The sequence below is a fragment of the Octopus sinensis genome, linkage group LG9, assembly GCF_006345805.1.
Source record: "Octopus sinensis linkage group LG9, ASM634580v1, whole genome shotgun sequence".
In the NCBI taxonomy this organism is placed as follows: Eukaryota; Metazoa; Mollusca; class Cephalopoda; order Octopoda; family Octopodidae; genus Octopus; species Octopus sinensis.
In genome coordinates, this window is record NC_043005.1 from 20,308,157 (window position 1) to 20,321,287 (window position 13,131).

General features: G+C 34.8%; 1 long non-coding RNA gene across 1 annotated transcript; it reads left to right on the top strand.

Moving 5' to 3' along the window:
* The first annotated feature begins 2,906 nt into the window (after nucleotides 1-2,906).
* Nucleotides 2,907-6,686, top strand: LOC115215868. The gene is made up of 2 exons (XR_003882018.2): nucleotides 2,907-3,102; nucleotides 6,636-6,686. It is a non-coding gene; the product is annotated as an uncharacterized LOC115215868 (long non-coding RNA).
* The last annotated feature ends 6,445 nt before the right edge of the window (nucleotides 6,687-13,131 follow it).

The following is a 13,131-nucleotide window of genomic DNA, read 5'->3' on the forward strand; positions in this document are numbered from 1 at the left end:
GTCACAACTGACAATAATAACAAGGAGATCAGAATTGTCACCAGACCTGCCAAAAGTCAGATTATTCCCTACTGCAAGCTCTCAGTCAAGTTTTAAATAATTTGGATCTCTGAGTTGCCCCTCTTGATCTCCATGATTCAAATTAATCATTGAAAGTAATTATTTTTTCCTCCTCTTCACTATGGATGTAATTTTAATTCTCTTACTCTTTTACTCTTTTACTTGTTTCAGTCATTTGACTGCGGCCATGCTGGAGCACCGCCTTTAATCGAGCAACTCGACCCCGGGACTTATTGTTTTGTAAGCCCAGTACTTATTCTATCGGTCTCTTTTGCCGAACTGCTAAGTTACGGGGGATGTAAACACACCAGCATCGGTTGTCAAGCAATGCTAGGGGGACAAACACAGACACACAAACGCATATATATATATATACGACGGGCTTCTCTCAGTTTCCGTCTACCAAATCCACTCACAAGGCTTTGGTCGGCCCGAGGCTATAGTAGAAGACACTTGTCCAAGGTGCCACGCAGTGGGACTGAACCTGGAACCATGTGGTTGGTAAACAAGCTACTTACCACACAGCCACTCCTGTGCCTAAATTAGAAATTAATTTAGACTCATGTTAAATATGTTAGCTCCAATGTAACTACATATCTTTCAAGCTGCATACTTTCCTGGATAATTTTACTCCATCATTCATTTATCTGCTTACAGACTATGAGTTTAATTCCAATGTCAGTGTTTGTAGTTTCTGAGTAAAGCACTATATTCTACATTGTCTCATTTCACTTTGTGTCAGTATTAAGTACTGCTGATGATTTAGGAATTTTACCTGTGATTAACTGACATCCTATCCATGGGAAATATATCTCTCAACTCCTAACAAATTGGGGAGAAATATCTGCCATTAAAACCCTCTTTTGATTTTAATATTGAGCTGTAGACTAACAAAAAAATGATAAGCTATAGATATGCTGTGATGTAAAAGCACCAGTGGAGCTTTTATTTTCATACAGTGTAGCTTGAGCAAGACAGCTTTATGGAAACTATCCTTCTCTGACCAACACTCATATAAAAATTTGCAAAACCCTTATCAAGGGTTCTTTTACTTTCTGAGTTCAAATTCTGCTAGGCTCAATAAAACACTAGCTGAATACTGAAGTTAGTTTCATTGACTGTACTCTCGTTACCAAATTTTGTCACCATGTCCCAATTCTTGAAATCTTTATATATAAAAGTAAGGTCGCGTGTCTGTCTCCTACGATTTAGATTCCTAACTACTCCCACATTTTGCGGTGCAGTTTAACCAAAACCGGGTATCTTATAGTCGTGATTCATATCAAGCCCTTCTGGGTATTAGCGCACGTCTACGATGAGTCTACGATTTAAAAACAAATTTACCATCATTCTTTTCCATTTTAATGCATTTTTTCGCTATTATATAAGGGAAGTAACTCTCTAAAAATGTCTACGATGAGTCAACGATTTAAAAAAAATTTACCATAATTTTTTTTCCATTTTTAATGCATTTTTTTGCTATTTTTTGGCTATAACTCTCTAAAAATGCTTATATAGTTATTTCCCTTACAAACCCGAGCAACGCCGGGCGATACTGCTAGTCAATTATATAATTGGAAACCAATAATAGAATGTATGAGTGAGATGACACTCCAGAAGGAGCAATCCAGGAGTTACAAATTGGGAGGTCACATGATGTTGTGGACTATATGGTTCTTTTGTGTTTTGCTAGCCATGGTTGCTCTCTCTTCATCACTTAGGATTTGTAGCTCTGTCATCCTGAGTTGCTCAGAGATGAGGTTGATGTTGATGATGTTTTGAATTTGTTATATGAACTTAGCCATCCTTACAAAGTCTGATTGCTGAGGATGTTTCTTTCTCTTGACCACAAACAATACATCCCTATAATACTATGATCAAAGGCATTCTAACACACATACTACTTTTTTATTTTTCAGATCTTATTTAATTTAAAATGTTTGTTTGCAATATTTCTGTGGATTTCAATCACAAAATATATAGACAAGGAATTTAGCTGCTGTTTCTAGCATATTGGCAACAGCTGTGCATATACATACACAAATCTATTGATAATTCTTGTTGTTTAGTTCCTAAATCAGCTCTTATCCAGCAGACTTATAACCAAATGCATTCTATCCATGACCTTCCAATTTTTTTACTTTATATTTTTCAGGTACTACATTAGCAGTGTTTCCCAATCTGTGGTCCACAAACTAAATTCAAAATTTCATATATATATATATATATATATATATATATATATATATATATATATATATATATATATATATATATAATATATATATAGCCAGCTGGAGGAGATATCTTCCTGGGGCTACAAACTACAGTAGCATCCACCCTTAGGGGTTAGCCATATTCAAATGGCAAATATGCATCACAATATATATATATATATATATAAAGGATAATCATATTAAAAGGGGTCCGTGGGAAAACTCACTTAAATAAAAGGGGTCCTTGGTAGTGAAAAGGTTGGAAACCACTGATCTAATGTGTCTTAAAAAAAAAAATGGTTGAGTGTAACAAAAAGGAGATTTAGTCTGAAAACAGACAAAATGAAATGTTCACGTTTGGATCTCTCAACAGAGGCTTGATCAGTTCGGTTGGAACATCTTTCGAAAGACGTATTCGCGTGCTCATATTCCTGTGTGTAAGCGCAAACAAAAACCCATGCAGGCAAAAAAAAATACGACCAATTCTTTTACCAAATTTGAACATTTTCTGTTTTGGAGCACAAAATCTATGGGAAACTTCAATATTGATAGCTGTTCACGTGTAATACATATCACACACACACACACATATATATATTGATCGGCTTAATCGGGATTAACAAGATGGGTTTTAACTAGATTTCAAATAATTTTTTTCCATAAAATAGACACGAAAATTAGGGTCGTAATCTCTGCCTTATCCCCCTTTACAGCTGCACTCTCTAGCAAATGGTGAGCACATGCTCTGGCGTAAGGATTTTACTGAAACCACTTACACTTATATTACAAAGTTAACTTTGAGCTGCTATAGAAAGTTCACTCTGAGGTGAGGCTTGTAATTACATTAAATTAACGACTGATTACTTTCTATTTTCAAACTGTTTCAATCTTCATTTATACCTGCTCTATTGTTACGTTTCATTTTCTTTCTTACACGCACACACATCGTTCCGACTGGTTCCCCTCCCACTCCTGTCAGTTGTCAGTTTCGAAGCAAAATTAACACGGTTTTGAGAAGACTCTAACCGCAATTAGCAACCGATTCATTTCGGTTGTTATGTTTAAACTTTGCAGCAAATAAAATGTTATTATTAGTCGTCGTTGTAGAAATAGTAAATCGTTTGACTGAATGTTTTAAGCAACGGTCCTCTGAATTCGAAGTCTTCCTTTCGCCCGTTTGACGTGGATGAAATTAACCACCAACATACCTGAAGTCCATTCAGTCGTTTAGGACCCTGAACTACATCAGTTGACTTAATGCTTAACTATAAAACCATTCACACATATATATATATATATACATACATACATACAATCACACACACATACACACACACACATATATATTTATATATATATAAAATTCGGTATATAAAATCTGTACACTACTTCAAACAATCTATACATTTGTATATATACAATTTCCTTTTAGAACTATTCCACTTTATAAACACTGTCAAAGTGTTTATGAAACTCTGAGATATCACGTTTTCCCGTTTAATGCTTAAATTATCACTTCTTGAGAAGACACTGATATAGCAGAAATTGTAGTTGTCTGACAGAATGCCTTGCGGTATTTAGTTGCAACTCTCTATGTGATAAGTTCCAATCCCATTGAAATTGACTTTGTCTTTCATCTTCCGGTATCGATAAAATTAAGTATTAGTTATTGTTCTTTAGCCTTAGTCCACTCCAGTCGAGCAGATCTATAGTGAAAAGTGGTCTAGCCATGACAGTCCGCTGTCTTACTTATTTAGGACTACCTTGTCATATGTGTTCTTCAATTTTCAGGACGGTAGGATGTAATTTGACTGCTATTTCTAACACCTCGAGTGACCATTTGAGGCTTTTTTCGTAAACATGAAGTCAATCTAATAAACTATATCCACCCATCAAACGCACTGCGCTCATACTAAAAAGCAATTTTATGTTGTCGTAGAAATGGCAGTGCATTAGCAGAATGGTAAGAGCTTTCGGACAAAATTCCTTTCTAATCTGAGGTCAATTCATCATTTATCCTCTGAGGTCGATAAAATAAGGTACTGGGGTTGATTTAATCGACTACGTACACCTCAATTAATTTCAGGACTTGTGCCTATATTAGTCTCTATTCGTAAAAACATTGTTGGCTTTTTGCCTAAATTAAAACGTCTATTATTTTTAATAGTAGTTTTGATAAATTATCCACTTCTTTATTTTAATACATGTTATATCAATCACATGCTCTGTTACACGACAGAGACGGCATGTTGGTTTCAGTTCCTACCCTAAATTTGGTAGTTCTCCCAATTTTCGGTTAATCGCCTATTTTTATCTCTCTGCCACTGCTCCCCCCCTCTCTCTCTCTATATATATATATTTATATATATATATATGTATGTACACACACACAATACGTGTGTACGCTCAAATATATATTATTTTTTTTTGTTTCGCTTTGGTCAATTATATTTGGCCCTAGTACTTATTTCAGATTGGCATTTATTCTATGTATTTCTATTTTATGAACAAATAAATTGTTGTAAAAAGACATGACATACATTCACCACACATATACCAATACGATGAGTTTCTGCCTAGTTTCTGTATACCAAATTTTCCTCAACACTATCTTGATTAACCCAAAGCTAAAGTTATGTCTCAATGAAATCGAACCCAGAACCACATGGGTGTGAAGTAAGCTTGTTAACCACTCAACCATGGTCTATGAAAATATATGAATGTAATATTGTCCAGACTAAATGCTTGGCAGCTTTAATTCTTTTGGGGTTGATGAAATAAGTTGTACCAGTTGTGCACTGAGGTTGATGTGATTGACTATCCCACCTTCCCAAAATTTCAGGCCTTGTGCCTATTGCAGAAAGGATTATATTTGGTTGTTGGTATGGCCAAGTGGTTAAGAAGTTCACGTTGCAGTTGTGAGAAAGGTATAACATTGTCATAAACTGTGCTACCCTGGTTCTGTAGTAAGAGCACATTTGTCTAGAATGCTTAGCCACTTGTTAAATCAGGAGCTGGTTATTCTGTTGGTTAAGTGACTGAATTCTCTTTGTTAAAGTATGGAAGTCCATCCCAGGAAGCTGTTGGACGAAGTGGTGAGAAAAGATCTTACAGAGGTTGAGACTCACAGAGGGGATGACAGGGGACCAAGACTCCTGGCAGTTTCCTTTGCTTGAAAATACACATCAAGTTAAGTAAAGGTGTGATTAGGTTCATCCCTTACAACCCTCTCTAGCTGAGCATCCTTAATCTTGCAGGCTTGTAGGTGCTGGTGCAACATAAAAAAGTACCCATGCCGGTGATATGTAAAAACACTCAGTACACTCTCTAAAGTGGTTGGCATTAGGAAAGGTATCCAGCCAGAGAAACCTTGTCAAAACAGACGGGCACTGAACAGCTCTTCAGCTGGTCAGCTCCTGTGAAACCGTCCAACTCATACCAGCATGGAAAATGGACGTCAAATGATGATGACGATGATATGTATATTGATATATATATACGGAGTGGTTGGCGTTAGGAAGGGCATCCAGCTGTAGAAACACTGCCAGATCTGACTGGAGCCTGGTGCAGCCTCGTGGCTTCCCAGACTCCGGTCGAACAGTCCAACCCATGCTAGCATGGAAAGTGGACGTTAAACAATGATGATGATGATATATATATATTATGGAGATGTACTTGCATAGCAAGTGACCTAATCTGAGATCGTGTGCTGAAACAAAAGCAATTGCAGCATGGAAGGTGTTTATAAGCCATTTAAAAACACACAAAAATCGTTAGATTCACTTCAAGCATGGAATTTTGTCAGTGAACAGGTCATGGTCTCAAAGTGACAAAAATATTTTGGCAAATTAAATTTAAATGTTGAAGTAAATCTAACAGTTTTTGTTTTTTTTAATGGCTTATAAACACCTTCCACACTGCGACATACATACATACATATATATGTGTGTGTTTTTATATATATTGTATGTATGTACACACACACATCTAATTATATATTATTGGATGGATAACATTTGTAATATAAATTATATAAGACATATATTTACTGTCATCATTATCATCATACTTGTGCCTTTCTGTGGTGGCATGTGTTGGACAGATCTTCTCTAACTGGGCATCTTGTCACATGTTGCAGTCACTTATCATCCCCCTGGTCAGTTTTAGCATTCTAAGATCATCTTTCATTACCCTTTCCCATGTCATCCTCAATCTTTGTCTTCTATGGACACCTACTTGAATTATTTTGGCCCCTTTTCACCCAACTGTCATGTTTCACATGTATATACCTGTGCAGCCTTCTCTCTTGCACAACACAACTGATTCCTCTAAATATAGAAATATATTTGTCTCTTTCAGGTGTCTTAGAGTTTGTTGAACTTTTGTCTGAAGAATAACTGCAAGGAAACAGAAAGAAAGAAATTAACCAAAATGTTTGAAGACTGGGACTGGAATGAGATGGTAGGGAGATTGATCAGGTGGGCTGCAACAAGCCCCTGGGAATTCATCTACTACGTGCTCTTGTGTTTGTCTCCGTTTTTCTTTGTCAGTGCCATCTTGGCATGGCAGCTTGCCAAACAAATAGAACACAAGGAAAAGAGAAAGAAGAAGACAAATAAAAAAGAGTCTAATGTTGCAAAGACTCGACGACAAAAAGCTGACTGAACCTCCCAAAGCACCACCCACACTCCCACACGCCTACAAATATAAGTTTTTGTAAATTACATATATATATATATATATATATATATATATATATGTATATACACATACATTAAATGCTTAATAATTATTTAAATATATATATGATATATGTGTGTATATACAGATACATATGTAAGTTATAATGTTTAATATTATACATGCATGTATATATATATATATATGAATAAAAGTTTTTGTGAAATAGGGAGGTATCTTTTATTTATAAACAGATTTGGAAAGTTTGGATTTTCCTAAGGAAAGGAGATAGAATATTGCTCAACTCCTTTTATTTTGTTCTTTATGTTGTTGTCTAGTGTTGGAAAATTCAGACTTTTTATATGTGTATATAAATAAATGAAGAAGAGATATCTCCATTACATCTAATTTTTCTATCAATTTTTTGAAACATTGTAGTGCACCTGAGCACTATATACAATAAGATCATGATATACAAATACACACATGCAAGCAAGCACACACACACACACATAATAGATGGATTATCCTTCTGTTACATTACAGCTAAAAGATTCACCATTTGCAGATCATCTGATAATGAACCAAATCCATTTTTTCTATGTTCAATGCTCAAATGTGTATGTTTGTGTTTATATATATATATACATATATATATATATATATATCTTGTGCTTGGTACATGTCAAGGCTCTGTCCAGGAGTTACAAATCTCAAATCAAGAATGCTGATCTATCAGGAGACAATTGGAATAATGGTGAGACTGGGCATCAGTATGGTCGAGCCTTTGCAGAAGCTTAAAAACCAATAATTTGTCTCAGTCTATTCAGAAACTCAACAGCAATAGCACAAAATACACAGCAAACAAACAACTAGAAATCAAGAAATTATTTGTTGTATGTGTCCTCGTTACCATTTTCAGCACCGTGCATGCATGTGTCTAAATATGTATGTGCAATATGTATATATGTAATGTATGTATGCATAATATTTATGTTTACATGTCATATATATTATTGATGCATGCTAATATATTGGTTTTAACAAATGGGAAAAGAAAAATTCTCAGTACTTGAGTAGAATGTAACAGTATATTACTTAGGATGATCCAATGGCCTGTTTCTCTAGAATTACCTTAACTGTAGCCAGTTCCTCTGATAGTTGTAGAATGATTCAGTCTTTTATCTGTTGAAGAAACTGGCTACATATTGGATATACTCCAGGGCAATGAGTAACTGGATCAGTGTAAATAAGCTATATATATATATATATATATATATATATAGTGTGTGGTTAAGTTAAATTTAAGCCTTCTCTATATGTACAAACTTATGTAAAGAACTACTGAAATCTTGTTTATGTCTCAATTATATCTGAAACAAATTTCATGGATGCATCTCTTTTATATGATATATTAAATGTTTTTTTTTTATTGTGAGAGTGATGGGGGAGGGGGCCTTTGTTAACTCCCCCACCTTAGCTTACCTTTCCTCATATTGAAAGTCAACTTCTGCAAAGCTGTCCAATGAGTTTTGAAGATACGGCGTTTCTTTCCTTGATCTTTTGGATTTTATTTTTAATACTGACCTGCTGGCCAAGCAAACTAGATTAATTTATTGATTGGTTAAAACTGTTTCACCTGTGACTTATGTTTTTTTCATCATCATCCCCATCATTTTAACTTAAGGTTGGTGAAGTATGCACCAGTCAAGTACTGGGTTATTTAATTTGCCACCTTGTGCCTACATTAGAAAAAATTATTGTTATTATTATTATTATTATTACTACTAAGGTGGCGAGGTGGCAGAGTTGTTAGCATGCTGGGTGAAATGCTTATCAGTATTTCGTCTCCTGCAACATTCTGAGTTCAAATTCTGCCAAGGTCGACTTTGCCTTTCATCCTTTCAGGGTTGATAAAGTAAGGACCAGTGGAGTATTGGGATCAATGTAATCTATTAGTCTCCTCCCCCAAAATTTCAGGCCTCATGCCTTTAGTAGAAACAATTATTATTATTATTATTATTATTATTAAGGTGGTAAGCTGGTAGAATCATTTGTGTATTGGATAAAATGTTAAGTGGCATTTCTTCCAGTTTTTATGTTCAGGGTTCATCCTTTCAGGGTTAATAAAATAAGTACCTGTTGAACAATGTGGTTGATGTCATCAATTAAACCCCTCCCCCAAAATTGCTGGTCTTGTGCCATAATTTGAAATTACTACTACTACTACTACAGCGGTGAGCTGGCAGAACATGCCGGGCGAAATGCTTAGCAGTGTTTTGTCTGCCATTACGTTCTGAGTTCAAATTCTGCCGAGGTCGACTTTGCCTTTCATCCTTTCGGGTTCAATAAATTAAGTACCAGTTACGCACTGGGGTCGATGTAATTGACTTAATCCATTTGTCTGTCCTTGTTTGTCCTCTCTGTGTTTAGCCCCTTGTGGGTAGTAAAGAAATAGGTATTTTGTCTGCTGCTATGTTCTGAATTTAAATTGTGCCATGGTTGACTTTGCCTTTCATCCTTTTGGGGTCGATTAAATAAGTACCAGTTACACACTGGGACCAATGTAATCAAGTTGTAGCAAAAATTTGAACTCATTATTTGTGGGTTTCAAAATCAGTAGAGAACCAAACAAAATATATTATGGTAATTTTGTTGCATTTCTTTACATTCTGAAATTATGTCCCACTAGTGCCAACATTGTCACGCTTGTAAACTCTATGGAACAAAGTACTTGTCAAGTACTGGGGTTGACTCTTGCTGCAAAATTTGTGGCCCCTAAACTAGAAATTAGTTTCTTCTTATAATTATTAAGGTGGCAGATTGACAGAATCATTAAAGTATTGAAAAGTATGCTTTGTGATATGTGTTCAGGGTCTTTACATTCTGGGTGCAAATACTGCTAAGGTCAGTGGTATTTGAACTCAGAGTCAATAAAATAAAGTACCAGTCTAGTAGAGGGTCTAGTGGCAGCCATTGAAGTCATCTAAACACTCACCAAAATTTCTTGCCTTTTGCCTGTATTCAAATAATTATTATTATTATTACTGTTGTTATAATAGTAAGGGTGGTAGAATCAGTAGAGCAACAATTAAATATTTTGCAGTATTTAGTTGCATACCTTTACATTCTTAGTTCAAATTCCACCAGAAGACTACAAAGCTTTTCATTCTTCCAGATTTCTAATATATAATACCAGTCAAGTATTGGAGTCAGTAATATGATCATGTCTTCTCTCAAAATTAATGCGATCCTTCTCTGCTAAAAATCACAAAAAGTAGAGAATGTAATAACTGAAGTTGTTAGAACTATGTTATTATTTATTTTAACAGAAGGCAAGTTATGATAAATAATAATAGCATTGTAGATAATAATGAGTGTTATAATGCTAAGGCAAATAAATTATTTTATTTTATTAACAGTTCTAAAGTAGAATAACTTAGTTTGCTATGAGAATAAAAAAAAGTCTAATGTTTCAGGCTTAACTCTTCATTGGTGGAAGAGAGAGAAATATGTTATCACTGTTAGAAAACTTGCTTTGTTGAAGGATTATTCCTGAAAGGATAGACTTTGTCTATTCTTCACAATAAATCATTTATTCTGTGTTCAAGCTATTTATACTTACTAACTACTCACACAAACCATCTCTAGTTTTCTCAGATCTTACTGTTTATTTTAATATGTTTTGAATCTGTCCATTTAACCCTTTTGATAACAACTTGTCTGAAACCAGCCTTGGCTGGAGGATATAAACTTCCTGTTTTGAAGTGATTTAAATTAAAACCTTCCTTCAAAATTTCATGTTAATTTGTTGCAAACACCAGCTTAATAATTACAAAAATATTTTATTATATTCTACTTTATTTTCAAAATTAATTGAAACTGAAATACTGTATTTCAATACAAATTCTGCAATGAAAGGGTTATAGCAGTGTTTCTTAATCTTTTTTTTGTGACAGCCCCATTTCAGTTTCTCAGAAGATTTGCTTTCATTCCATTATATTAAGATAAAAAAAAACTGATGAGTTATTGATTAAGATTAGAGAAAGAGCTAGAAATGTGTTAAAAATCTTAATTACTAAATATACTTGTCTGATAGACAATGGGAATCTTAGATTGAGAAACTTTTACTACCATTAATAACACTGGTCAACAAAATTAAATGTATTATACTCATTATAAATGCAAACCAACTTTTTTAGACTAATTTTTCATGTTGATTTCAAAATTTCACTCCATTTGTATGTAGCACATATCAGTTTTTCAGTAGATACATGAAAATATTTACATATTTGTATATATGAAATCATTAACATAATAAATAAGGACATATTCTTTTTAGAAAGCAAATGAGTTTATTGAGTTAAAAATCATATACCATTCTACAAAAAGTGAATATGCAAAAAATGTGTCAGACAAAACAACAAAGTTAGAATAACAGGATTAGAAAAACATTGTGATCTGGATTTCCTGCAGTGTTCCTGATTTGGTTGATCATAGTAAAGTGTCCAGCAGAAGTCAGCCAGCTTACTGTTATTCCAGATGCCTTGGTACCATTTCTCCATAACACTAATGTCCTGGTGAAATATTTCCCCATATTCATCAAACACTGCTCCAATGTTAGCAGCGAAGAAATCCAGATGGAAGTCCAAGAAGTAAACTTTCAGGGACATGCGACAACCCATTGCTGAGTAACATTTCAGAAGATTCTTGATGCTATCCTTGTAGCCCATTCCTTCTTGTTGCCCAAGAAATTCTCACAGATTCAATTGAAAGCATTCCAGGCAGGCAGTTCCAGTTCATCCAGTGTTGTCTTGAAGTTGACATCATGGAGTACTTCTCTAATTTGGAGTCCAACAAAGATATCTTCTTTCAACTTCGTCTGTGATTTTGGGAAATTTTTCTACAATATACTCAAACCCTCTGGCATTTCTCTTCCCTAGTGTCTTTACAAACAGTTTCTTCAGTCCAAGATTTATGTGCAAAGGAGGCAATAGGACATTACATGGATCTACAAGAGGTGTATTCTTGACGCTAGACAGTCCTGGCTGGTATGATGTTCTTGTCTGCTAGCTTGATTCTGAATAATGTCTGTCAGTTGCTCAACTATCCTATGAAACCTGACTGCATTCCCATTAACATTCCAATGACTTAAATCTCCACATATTTTCCATGAGTATCTTTCAGAGGCAATGACGTGAAGTAAAAGTTCGATATTCTCAGGATTCAAAGTGTGCAAAGGGAATGGAAGGCTTCAAATTAATATTATGGAGAAGTACAGCATTTAAACTTTGTTTTGAAGAGTCAATGAACAAATGCCACTCTGCAGGATCATGATTTTGTGATAAACATTCAAAAAGTCTATCGATGTTAGTGCAAAAGCAAAGTGGCCCTTCAACAGAAAAACATTTCTCTGCTGAAAATAAGTTATACGAACACTGTGCTCTAGCAGATACTTCTTTAGTCTTGCTGCCAACAGTTCTGCTTTATCTTTTGAGAGGGATAGGTCTCTGACAAGGTAGTTCAGTTCAGCTTGGGAAAATTTCTGAGGTTCAAAGCTGTTGTCATCAGCCATATAATCTTCCTTGCAGCACTATCGTGACAGCATCATCATCTGGTGGAACTGGAATTGGCAGACTTCCATTGTGAGGTCTCATTGCAGAATCCCAATTTGGATACACAATTTTTTGTATTTATTCCTCATAGAAAATCCTGTAGCATTTACTTTGCAAAAATAACAGTCATTAAAATGGTCTTTTGGCTCCCTCCATATCATTGGAATGGCAAAATGCATGGACTTCTTATTGAACCAGTCATGTAAGCCATTTGAGCAAGCTGAGCAGATAAAATGTGGTGCCCATAAATTGTCCTGATCTCCAAGAAGATAGTCAAAGTATAGCTTATAAATCTTCTTGTTATTGTACGTTTTTGAGCTTTGACAATAAATTGTCCACAGACAATAAAACACATCAGGACGATTTCTACACTGTCTTCCCATTGTTAACACTGCAAAACAAGTAAGGAAATCGATACAAACAGTTATACTGAATTTGAGATGATGAGATATTTCATCAGACCAAATATGACTAGACAATTTGAGATGTTGAAATACCTATTTCATCAGACAAAACAGGGTTAGTTAATTTAAGATGATGAAATATTGCATCTGAACAAT